The sequence below is a fragment of the Canis lupus genome, chromosome X (assembly GCF_003254725.2).
Source record: "Canis lupus dingo isolate Sandy chromosome X, ASM325472v2, whole genome shotgun sequence".
NCBI classification, from domain to species: Eukaryota; Metazoa; Chordata; class Mammalia; order Carnivora; family Canidae; genus Canis; species Canis lupus.
The window spans coordinates 14,544,407-14,557,442 of record NC_064281.1 but is presented as its reverse complement, the minus strand read 5'-3'; the positions used below and the strand labels follow the sequence as shown (position 1 = coordinate 14,557,442).

Here is a 13,036-nt window from a genome sequence, read left to right as displayed (position 1 = left end):
AAACTGAGGGACATTCTACTAAGTAACTAACTGGCCTGTATTCTTTAAAAATGTCTAGGTAATAAAGGATAGGGAACCAAGTAACTGTTCCACAAAAGTTAGGAGACATAACTAAATATAATGTATGATACTGGACTGGATTAAATCAGGATAAGAAAAAAAAATTTTTTTTACTATAAATTATTATGAGTGATGTACAACATGTAACTGTAAATAATAATACTATATTATATATTTGAAAGTTGCTAAGAGAGATCTTAGAAGTTCTCATCACAAGGAATAAAAATTGGTAACTGGGTAGTGATGTTAACTAGACTTACTGTGTTCACAATATATACTAGTATTGAATGATTATGTTGTACACTTAAAACTAATATGCTAAATGTCAATAATAGTTCAATTGGGGAATTAATAAGGTGTAGCCTAGAATCTCTAAGATAGTCTAATAAAAAATGTAATGAACAACAACAAAAAAAGAACACCAACATTTTTAGAGATAAACTTTGCAACAAAGCATTCAGGAAAACAATAATAAGTATGTGTGTATGGAGAAAGAGATAAAGAATGATTAAAATGGTGACGATAAGGGAATTTGGGTCAAGGGTCTATGAAACAAGAAATTCTTTGTACTACCCTTCCAACTTTTCTCTAAATCTAAAATTATTTTATTTTTTTAAATTTTTTTAAATTTTTATTTATTTATGATAGTCACACACACAGAGAGAGAGAGAGAGAAAGAGAGAGAGAGAGACAGGCAGAGGGAGAAGCAGGCTCCATGCACCGGGAGCCCGACGTGGGATTCGATCCCAGGTCTCCAGGATCGCGCCCTGGGCCAAAGGCAGGCACCAAACCACTGAGCCACCCAGGGATCCCTAAAATTATTTTAAAATAAGTTATTTTGTTTCAAAAAACTATCCTATTTTTATGAAAAATAGCTGTACCAACAGAAAATATTGATTTAAAAGAAATAAATCAAAATCAATAAATTATTTGCTGTCTATGAAATTTGAAACTTTTCAAAAATAGGAGTACCCATGTGGTGTGGAAAAGTACTGACTTGAAGTGTACCTTTTCATATGCTGATGGTCGGAATAAAACTGGTACAAGCTTTCTAAAGAACAATATATCCATAATTAAATGCTTTTAAATGTTCATAGCATGATAAAAGTATCTGACAAAAACCTACAATAAACACCATTCATAAAGGCAAAAATATTAGATGTAGTCCCTTTAAAAATTAAGAATACAAGAAGTCCTATTAATGCTTATTAACATTATTATTAAACATTATCGTGATGGGTTTTAGCCATCTCAGTAAAATAAGAAAAAAATAGATGAATGTAACATATTGGATTGAAAAGAGAAGCAAAATAGAATTTACAGATAATATTGCCTACATAGAAAATTCAAAGACATTTACAAATCATTCAAATTATAAACGTTAACAAAGTAACTGAATATAAGCTTAATATACAAATATCAATTTTATTTGTAAACATCAATAAACAGAAAATGTAATTTTTAAAACCACATTTATAACAAAAGGGGCACTAAAGATTTAGCATAATAAAAGATGTCCAAAACCTCTATTTAAATATATATATATATATATAACTTTATTCAAAGGCATCAGAGAAGATCGAAATAAATAGAGTTATTCCAGTTTTAAGGCTGGAAGCGTGAATATTATAAAGATGTCAATTCTCTCCATATTAATCTATATAGTCAATCCAATTGCAATCAAAATCCCAACAGGGCTTTCTGAAGAATTAAGACAAGCTGATTCTGAAATATATATGGAAGAACAGAGTCTCAAATGCTACCAACACCCTCCTAATAAGAAAGATAGAAAGACTGGACCTTGAGGATAGGATCTGGTAGGATGTCCTACCAAATACATTGAGACATAGAACTGAACTATAGAAATTAAAAGAGAGGGTAGCCCTGGCGGTTTAGCGCCACCTGCAGCCCAGGGCATGATCCTGGAGACCCTGGATCGAGTCCCACGTCAGGCTCTCTGCATAGAGCCTGCTTCTCCCTCTGCCTGTGTCTCTGCCTCTCTCTGTCTCTATGAATAAATAAATAAAATCTTTAAATAAAAAAAAAAATTAAGAGAGAGGGGACGTCTGGGTGGCTTAGTGGTTGAACTGAGCCTTTGGCTCAGGGCATGATCCTGGGATCGAGTCCCACATCAGGCTCCTCTAAGAGAGCCTGCTTCTCCCTCTGCCTATGTCTGTGCCTCTCTTTGTGCGTCTCTCATGAATAAATAAATAAAATCTTTAAAAAAAAAAAAGAAATTAAAAGAGGAGATGGGTGACTGTCTGGCTTAGTAGTAGAGCATGTGACTCTTGATCTGAGGGTTGTGAGTTCAAGCCCCATCTTGGGTGTAGAGATTACTCAAATAAAATAAAATAGAAAAGAAATTAAGACAGAGTGGTCTTAGCACAGAGACTGACAAATTTGCCAGTGAAACTGATGTCAGAGCCCACAAATAGACCGTACTTCAGTATTCCTATGGCTCCACACTCACCTACTACATCAGTCTGTCCTCCACACAAGAATCTTTAGAATAAATCAGATCATGTCACTACTCTGCTCAAAACCTTCAAATGGTGTTCACATATTATGAGTGAAAGTCAAAGTCCACATGAGTCACAAGGCCTTAAACTCCCCTCCTCTCATATCTCCAATTATTCTCTCCCTTGGCTCACTTCACTCCAGCAACACTGACCTCCTTTTCAGTTCAATATGTAACAAGAAAATCACAGTTATCCCTAACACTAAATATTTCTCTGTCACTCTAACGTTTACTTTAGGTCAAATTCTTATTACCTGAGTTTTCATTCAACACTTACAAATTACAAATAATGCTTTTGCAAAATAGAAGGCAAGAGAAAGCAGATACTATACTTGATTTAGAAAATTTTAGTTCTTGTGGCACCTAGTGGCTCGGTCAGTTAAGCATCCAAATCTTGATTTCAGCTCAGGTCATGATCTCCATGTCCTAAGATGGAACCATGCATGGGGCTCCATGCTCAGCATATAGTCTGTTTGAGTTTCTCTCTCTTCCTCTCACTCTACCCGCCCCCCCCCACACCGCGCACTCTCTCTCTCTTTCCAAAATAAATAAACTTTTTTTAAAAAATAAAACTTTAGTTCAATGGAATAACAAATTTCTTAGGTACTACTGACATTTATAGAAAATGTCACAATTTCAGAAAAATATTAGTAAATATTTCTTCTATTCATTCATTAAATAATTACTGATTGCCTAATACATTTTAGAGAATGGGTAAATACGACACACAAGACAGTAGTGAACAAGATAGACATGGTTATTGCCTCATGGGGCTTTACATTTTGTTAGGAAGACACGAGATTATCATCAGATACTGACGTTGTTATGGGGGTGTGGGGGGGGGGTGATTTCTCCGAGGCCTCTCTTAAAAGGTGATATTTGAAGTGAAAAATATCAGCAACAAGAAAGAGCCAACCATATGAAGATCTAAGTCAGTCACATTACAGGTAAAGATGCTCAGAGTGCTTCTGAAAATGAATCATTATTTCATTTTCTATAGCTAATTTGGAAGAACACCCAGGAAGCATTTAAATATCTCACTCTGCCAATAATAGCATGGTTCATTTCAAAGGAATCTTGAGATAAAAATTAAATCATTCCCACTAAGAAGACCCGGCCCCTCAAAAGTTATGTACGTAAGTATATATAAAGAACACTTAAAAAAAAAAAAAAAAAAAGAACACTTGATCCTACCTGTTCTCTATGGAAATCAAAATTGAATAATGCAAATTGGGAATCAGAATTCAAATGTGTGAGTAAATACATAATATAGGTGTCAAGAACAGTCTTTTGATTACCAGTATTCATACTGAGAAAAACTGTGTATGCAAAATTGGATTTCACTACAATTTTAGATGAATAACGCTGAGTAATCTTTAAGACCTAAAAACTCAGATATTTTGGCTTCAACTAATTAAATAACTTGGATGAAGTGTTCCTTTGAGGACAAATACTGAAGGAAATTTTTAAAACAGCCTAACATCCCCACCCCCCCATCCCGAAAGACTTAAGATTGTAAAGAATTAGCTGGTTGAAATCAAGGCAAAAGAATAGGACCTAGAGATGTAATCTAAACCACCCTAAATGGTTTCAGCTCTGAGGCACTTGAAGATCCAGAAAGATTTTCTCCACTAGGAGAAAAACAGTCTTGCTCTTAAAACCTTTAAAAATCCAGAAGCAAAAGTCAAAAAGGCAAGAGTGCCAAAAGGAGGAAGTTTGATAAGGCACCACTCACTTAAAGCAGAAACCTCAGAGCTACACTCCCAGAATAAAGGAAACCAGAAATAAATCAGCCCTTGGACAGACTTGAATTACAGTTTCATGTTATTTGAGTGATCAAAATAAACCACTAAGTTACTGAGGTGGTCCCATACTCAGATTGGTGATGTCACCAGTTGTCTGGTGTTTGCAAAGGGGGAATGTGAAAAAAACAAGTCTGCAGGAAAGAAACATCAACCTGGGCCTCACAATATTGCTACAGATACTTGTTCTTTACACTGAGCAGTACATAATATACCAAGATCAAGAACCAATAAAAATGACCAAAACAGAAAGTGACTCAGAAAGACATGTAATGGGGATCCCTGCGTGGCGCAGCGGTTTGGCGCCTGCCTTTGGCCCAGGGCGCGATCCTGGAGACCCGGGATCGAATCCCACGTTGGGCTCCCGGTGCATGGAGCCTGCTTCTCCCTCTGCCTATGTCTCTGCCTCTCTCTCTCTCAATCTCTCTGTGTGACTATCATTAAAAAAAAAAAAAAAAGAAAGAAAGAAAGACATGTAATGTTAGAATTGTCAGGAACAGCCTCTAAAACTACAGGGCTGAATAACTAAAAATCAAAAAGCTGAACATTTTGACAGAACTGGTAGGTCCAAAAGGAAAAAGACCAAATTTGAAAAATAAATGAAAATTCTAGAACTGAAAGATACAATAACAGCAAAGGAACTCAATAGACAGTTTAAAGAGAAAGGTATCAGGATACAGAGTATTTGGGGCAAACTTTTTAAGCTTGATCAAATGAACTTTGTAGACTGCAGCAATGAATTGGAGGATGCCTTTTTCCTCTCCCAAGCACACACAGGACATTTATAAAAACTGATAATATGCTAGGTCATAACACTGCTCAAAACAAACTACAAAGATTTAAGTGGAGGATGTTCTCCCTGCACAACACAAACAGACAAGAAATCAACCACAAAAGAAATAACTAGAGAATATGCATATATATGAAAATTAATATACTCAAAATAATCCATAAATCAAAGAACAAATCATAACAGACAATTAAAAATAACAAAAATATGGGGCACCTGACTGGCTCAGTCAGTAGAGCATGCTACTCTTGATCTCAGGGTTGTGAGTTCAAGATCACATTGAACATAGAACTTACCTATTTTTAAAAAAATAATAACAACAAAAATATAAATTTATGGGAAGAAGCTGAAGCAATGCTGGAGGATGAGGACTGAGAGTCATATATGCATATATCACAAAATATTAAAAAATTAAAATAAACTAAGCATCAATATCAAGGTTGAAAAAAACAGCAAAGTAAATCCAAAGAAAATATAAAAACAATCAAGAGCAAAAATTCATGAAATAGAAAACAGACAAAAATGAGTTGTTTTTTTTTTTTTTTAAAGACCTGGATCTTAGAAATCAACTTTGGAACTAATCAAGGGAAAAAAAACTCAGTCCAGTCAACATCTGGTCACAGGCTTATGATATCCTGAGTAGAGATCCTAGCCACACCATGCCCACTTTTGACATACAGAACTGTGAGTGCTGCTTTAAGCTGCTAAGCTTGTGGTAATTGATTACAAAACAACAGAAAAACAATAGGATAGTATCATTTCATGTATACACAGTTTTGAAACAAAGCTGAACTATATACTACATGGTTTAGGTATGCATATATGTGGTAAATCTATAAAATAAAATAAAAAAGTTAAGTGACCAATGAAGGGTTTCTTATAAAAATCAGGATATTACTGGCAGGGAGGAGTTGAGATTGACAAGAGATACCATAAACAAAGGACTTTCTGGGACACTAGTAATGCTCTATTTTCTTGACTTCAATGATGGTTAAACAGACATTCATTAGAGTGTACATTTATGTTTTGTGTATCTCTATGTTGCTATATTCTTCAACGAAACAAATTTTTAAGAAGTCAAAGAGTTAATTCTGATAATGACATTATATATGAATAGTTTCTTCATTTTCATGGAAGCAAAAGAAAACTTTTTATCAAAGCATTTTAATACTACATGAACCAAAAAAGTTTAAATGAACTCTCTCTGAGGTTCAGACTTCACATAATATATGGTCTCTAGTGTTGGGTATCAACAAAAACAAAAACTTTCAGTGATGGATAACCTGATCACCACACTCTAAAACTATGAAAATTATGCCAGATAAAGAGCTTGTAAGAAAAGTGGGCAAGTTTGGATATGATGAGAGATGATGGACATCTAAATGTCTGAAGACTCTTTGGAAAAGAGGGAACAGAGCAGGTGATTTAAGTTATTCTGGGGGGGTGGGGTGGGGGCACACCAGGATGGCTCAGTCAGTTAAGCGTCTGCCTTTGGCTCAGGTCATGATCCCAGGGTCCTGGGATGGAGCCCCACATCCAGCTCCCTGCTCAGTGGAGAGTCTGCTTGTGTTTCTTTCTCTGCCTCTCATCCCTGCTCGTGCTCTCTCTTGCTCTGCCCTCTCTCTCAAATAAGTAAATAAAATCTTTAAAAAAAAAAAAATTTATTCTAGGGGGAAGAACTAAGATCAGTGGTATAAGTGAAAAGGAGACAGATGTCAACTCAGCAGTGACTGGACAATGACGAACCATCAATGGTAACCCATGCATTCTATAAATACCTGTCAGATACCTAGGCCAGCCCACTGTAAATGCTTCAGGATACAGCAGTGAACAACACAAAGCCCCTGCTCTCATAGAGCCCAATGAGGGAAAAGAGACAATAAACAAATAAACATGATCATTCCAGGCATTGACAAATGTTATAAAGGAAAGAAAACAGTCTTTTGATAATTGGGGGGGGGGGGGACGGGGGGGGGGCTGGGGGGGGAAGGGGAGGAGAGCAGTGCAGTGGGGAGGAGACAACCCTCTTTTAGATAGTGTGGCCTGGGAAAGGCCTGTCTGAGGAGTTAAGATTTGAGCAAAATCTGTTTAATGTAAAGAACAGGGATGGGAATAGGGATGAGTAAAGAGCGTTCCAGGAAGTACAAAGACTCACACAGAGCTTGATAATTTCAAGGAACAAAGGAGACTTGTAATCTGAAGCATAGCAGACAAGAAGGGAACCAGCAGGGGGCAGGAAGAGGCCACTGGATATAGTTTGGCCTGGCCATGGTAGAAAAGTCATGCACTAAACTAGATATCCTCTAAGATCCTTTCCAACATGAAATTCTAACAATCTTTCAAAAATCTTTTGAGTTTTTTATTACTATTAACTTTGTAAACAAATAACAGAATAAACTTTAAAGTGGATGTATTCTACACTAAGAAATACACCTAGAATTAAGCAAACTTGTCTCTGTATTGGCAAGCAAGTACCTACAAGAACTGACAGAAACAGAAGACTTTTAATTTATTTCATATATTATTAGTATTTTGATGAATTTAAGAGTTGCCTGGGCCTTGAATGTTTCCTTTGTGCTAAAATTATGATCTTCATTTCAACGGGTCTTTTCTTCTTCCCAAAGTGAGTACAAAATCAGTTGAATCATGAGTTCTGTTCTCCTCTCTGGCATTGTTTTTATACATACAAATGAGAGAACCATTTTGTCACTGAAAGCTGCACAGGAATGAATTTGGTACGTGACAAAACTTGTTATAAGAAAGTTTAAATGATTAGAAAGCATCTTAAACTCATGATCCACGTACAGAAAGAAACCGTATCTATGGAAAGCACAGCCTTGCAAAAAAAAAATCCTAATTACTCTCCTCCTTAGATAATTTCTCCATGTTGCACATAAATGAGGAGAAAATTCACTAGTTTTCTCCTGGATGTGATTAATAATTTTACTTTATTCTACCAACAGTGGAAAAAGTGATTTATTGATCCATTCTCTATAAATCAGTTCCCATTATTAAATCCAACGATATTTGCCTATCATGAGTAACATAAACACAGTGTAATAACCTAAGTGTTTCAAACTTCCAAACATGTACTACCTCCCCACTCTTTACCTTTACAATCCATCCACAAAGTAGGAAATTCAGTGACCACTCAATGGATCTCCTCCTACCCAGCTATTTGATACTTCACCTAAGCACTGCCAATCCTACTGAACTCTTTAGTTTTCTCAGAGTCTGAGGGCCCCAAGATTCAGACTGAAAAGAACTAAACTCAGATCAGAGAAATTCAGAGTTCATACTAATATTGTACTATTTTTAAGTTTTTATTTAAGTAATCTCTACACCCCACATGGGGTTCAAACTCATGACCCTGAGATCAAGAGCTGCATGCTCTTCCAAATGAGCCAACCAGGTGCCCCAATATTGTACTATTTAAAACACACTATTGGTTAAGAAGGTTTTGAAGGCACTTGCATGAATATATAAGTATCAACTTTATCATGGTTTCCATGAGATAATTTGTTCTGACCACCAAATTCAAAATAACTGATTTTAAAATAAACTTTAAAAATTTGGGGACCACCCAGATTTTGCTCAGTTGATGTGGATCAGAAAATATATCTAAGTTATTGTCCTCTACTCAAAAACAACAAAATTAACATTCATCTGAAAATAGAAGGAACTGAAGTCCAAGACTTTTGAAGAACACCCACAGGATTTAAATGAATTCAAGACTATTGGCCTAGATACATTTCATCCCTGAAATGCTTTAAGACTTTGGATAGGAGACTGCTGAACCTTAGTTGGTTTGGGCAAGTCCTACAGAAAAGATGAGAAAGAAGGGCCCATAGCAAAAGCAGTCACGTTTTTTCAGAAAGGGTAACATGGTACATTCTGTAAACACTACACCTGAGAATTTTAAACAATCATTTGACAAGTATCTTGAGAGTTAACTATATGCCAGGCACTTGAATAAACACTAGGAACATATCAGTAAAAGAAACAGACAAAACTTCTTATTTCACAGAGTTTATCAAAGAATCACACAATAAGCATAAAATTGCAAATATAAGACCAGTGGAAAAGAGAATATAAGGTGCTACAAGGGCTTGTAACAGAGGGTGCCACCTAATTGCGGAAGGTTGGCTTTTCCAAAGTGTCCAGTGAGCTAAGATCTATAGGACAATTAGACATAAACTTATGGAGGAGGAAGAATGCTCCAGGAAAGAACAATTTATGTGAAAGTCCCAAGTCAGAAAGGAATATGGCAGAGACAAGAGCCTCAAAGGTGGTGGGAGTGGGGTAATCAATAACCTAGTATCAGGTGAGATTGGAGAAATAGATTAGATTATTTTATAGTTATAATTATCTTTATCATAAGACACAAGGAGCCACAGGAAGGTTTTGAACAATGGGAGGGTGGTTTCAGAGGGTGTTATGACAATCAGATGATTTGTGTTTGGAAAAAAGGAAGCGAATGGCTCATTACATGGAAAAAGGTGATGCCAGTTTGGGGGCATAAGAACTAGAAAGATACTGCAGAAATCCAGGTGAAGAATTAGGGCAGGATGGACTTAGTTTGTGGATATAAAGAAAATGAAGAGATTCAGAATATATTTGGAGAGAAAACCAATACAACTCAGGATGGATTAGAGATGGTAAGTAAGAATAAGAGAAACGAAAGATGGGCACATGGCTGGCTCAGCGGGAAGAGCAAGTGACTCTTATCTTGGGGTTATGAGTTCAAGCCTCACATTGAGGGTTTTTACTTAAAAAAAAAAACAAAAACAAAAACAAAAACAAAAAGCTGCAAAGCCTTATTCCAAATCTCTGTACTCTGTACCACCCCACAGTCCCTACACTCAAAAGGGAATAAATGTTTTTTAAAAAGAGGGAGAGAGAAATCAAAGATAACTTCTTGGTTTGGAGTTTGGGCTAGGAGTAGATGGAGGTTGTTTCTTGACTGAGGAAAACTAGGAAAAAAGGTTAAAGGAAGGGAGGAGGGGGAAAATCTAGAATTCCATTTTAGCTGCTTTAAGTTACATTTATATAGCCATAAAAATGGAACAAAAACAAGGGGGAAATGCTACAAAACACTGAGGAAAAGAATTTGCAACTGATATCAAAAAGAGTTAATATCCTAACACCTAAAAGATTCCTACTGTTCAATACGATAGGAAGAAACCCAATTTTCAAAATGGGCAAAGTGTGGAACACCTGGGTGGCTCCATTGGTTAAGCGTCTGACTCTTGATTTCAGCTCAGGTCAGGATTTTGGGATCTTGGGGTTCTGGGATCAGCCCCCACATCAGGCTCTGCATTCAGCAGAAAGCTGGCTTGAGGATTTCTCTCCCTCTGCCCTCCCCCTGCTCACTCTCTCCAAAATAAATAAATAAGTCTAAATAAGTAAATAAACAAACAAGTAAATAAAAAGGGCAAAATGTTATGAAGAAATACTTCACAACAAAGGAAACACTCTTACTTAACACAGTAAAGGAAATGGCTCTTAAACATATAAAAAGTTACTCAACTTTACACATAATTAAAACTGAAGATTAAAACTACACTGAGATTCAGGGTGTGTGGCTGGATCAGTCGGTAGAACACAGGACTCTTGATCTCAGGGTCAAGAGTTCAAGCCCTATATTGGGTATAGAGATTAATAAATAAGTAAATCTGTTTTTAAACTATAGTGAGATTCAATTTCTCAGATTAGCAAAAAAACCAAAACATGCCACGTTGATAAGAGCATGAAGAAATTAGATTTATTCATACATTACTGGTGGGAATGTATATTAATACAATTTTTTGGAGGTTAATTTAAAAACATCTTTCAAAACTAAAAACAAATATATCCTAATGACTCAGTAATTAAATGTCTAGAAATTGATCATCAGAAACACACAAATACACACACAGATAAGCATACATAACTCACAATAGTATTGCTTGTAAAAGCAAAAAAATGGAAACAACCTTTAAGTACATATTAATAGGGGCATGGTTAAATGAACTGTGGTACATCCACTCAATTTTTTTAAGCTAGACACAGGAAATATGTCTATTTCACAAATTTGAGTTTTCACTCATTTTCCAATAAATCAAAATCATACTTAAAATTGTATTCTAATTAAATACTATATACATCTGTTTAATACACTGGTTCTACATAAAATTATATTTGAAAAAAGATATTTATTGCTATTTCTTGGAAGTTTGAGAAATCTACTAATTGAAATCTATATAAAAGTACCTGGTTGAATTTACTGGACCTGAAGACATCAAGCAATTTCAAACACTGTCAATAATCTGGAAAATTCACAAAGGCTGCTTGCGTGCTAAACGGTGTTAATGCTGTCACAAACTGACCTTCTTATCATGTCTCCAGACTCCTGGTCCTTGTAACTGATGTGACTGTAGACTGGAGATTATATCCGAGAGATTCTCAAGCCTGAGTTTCTCTCACCAAGTTAAGAGCTGACCTTGACAACTTTCATTTCCTCAGTTAAAAAACATAAATCTCGGGATCCCTGGGTGGCGCAGCGGTTTGGCGCCTGCCTTTGGCCCAGGGCGCGATCCTGGAGACCCGGGATCGAATCCCACGTCGGGCTCCCGGTGCATGGAGCCTGCTTCTCCCTCTGCCTGTGTCTCTGCCTCTCTCTCTCTCTCTCTGTGACTATCATAAATAAATAAAAATTAAAAAAAAAAAAAAAAAAACATAAATCTCTTCTGTTGGATGATCTCTGAGGTCCCTTGTAGCTTTCAAATCCCACAATTTCATTTCTAAAAACTCAGAACCTCTCAAACTGAAAATGAGTGTCAAAATCCTCAATTCCTAAGGGATCAGTATAAAATACACATACTTTCCCTTCTCTCTTTTTATTATGGTTCCAAATTACTTACCAAAGTAAGTTTCAAAAGCAATTGAGTAAAATCAGCTTACAACAAGAGAAGGAGTGGCATGATTACCTTTCAGTCTACTTCAGAAAAACTGCAAAACCAGAATATGTGGAATGCTTCTAGTCAAACATCTGGTGATTAAACTATTCCTGGGAGGGTCACTTATGCTAAAGGGAAAAAACAAATAGTAATAATAACTAGACAGCAGCAACTTCACGAGGCATGAAAAAGTCTGGGATATTTTCCAAATGGGTTGGGAGGAAGTTATTTTTATTTAGAGATATTTGTGTCCTATTTAAAACATAGAAGGAACTTAAGAAAATCAAGCTAAAGATCTTAAAGTTCCTCAGTCAGCTGTCTGTCCTGTTAACTTCAGAAGACTAACAATACTTTGACCAAACAAATTAACAGTAAAAATCGCAAGCAATTCATAAAGGCAATTAATTGATGAAAGCATTCAATTAAGTTCAAGGGATATGAAAGGAACCTAGGTGGTGGAGTTGGTTGAGTGTCCAACTCTTGGTTTCAGCTCAGGTCACAATCTCAGGGTCATAAGATCGAGCACCAAGTTGGGCTCTGGGCTCAGCATGGAGTCCGCTTGAGATTCTTCCTCTCACTCTCCCTCTGCCCCTCCCACTCATGCTCTCACATGTTCTATCTCTCTCTCTTTCTAATAATCTTTAAAAAGAGAGAGAGAGAGAGAGAGAGAGAGAGAGGGAAAGAGATCTGAACACATAACTAATAAGTAATAAAATCTTAAAAATAAAATGTAAAGGGGCACCTGGGCGGCTCAGTCCATTAAGCATCTGCTTTCTACTCAGGTCCTGATCCCAGGGCCCTGACCCATGTCGGGTTCCCTGCTAAGCAGGGAGCCTGCTTCTCCCTCTCCCTCTGCCCCTCCCCCTGCTCGTGCTCTCTCTCTCTCTCTCTCAAATAAAATCTTAAAAAATAAATTAAAATTTAAAAA

At 36.4% G+C, this 13,036-nt stretch overlaps 1 protein-coding gene across 19 annotated transcripts in view; it reads right to left on the bottom strand.

Annotated features, from left to right (window-relative positions):
• CDKL5 (cyclin dependent kinase like 5) overlaps positions 1–13,036 on the bottom strand; it is a 212,381-nt gene that overhangs the window by 128,471 nt on the left and 70,874 nt on the right. Inside the window, exon 1 of one of the 19 annotated variants that reach the window (XM_025437940.3) lies at positions 12,139–12,236. The exons of 17 other annotated variants lie outside the window; for them this stretch is intronic. The gene's annotated coding sequence lies outside the window, so the exon portion shown is untranslated. Of the gene's footprint in view, positions 1–11,538; positions 11,670–12,138; positions 12,237–13,036 lie in introns of those variants that run through there. One more of the 19 variants, XM_025437945.3, reaches the window with a different exon arrangement.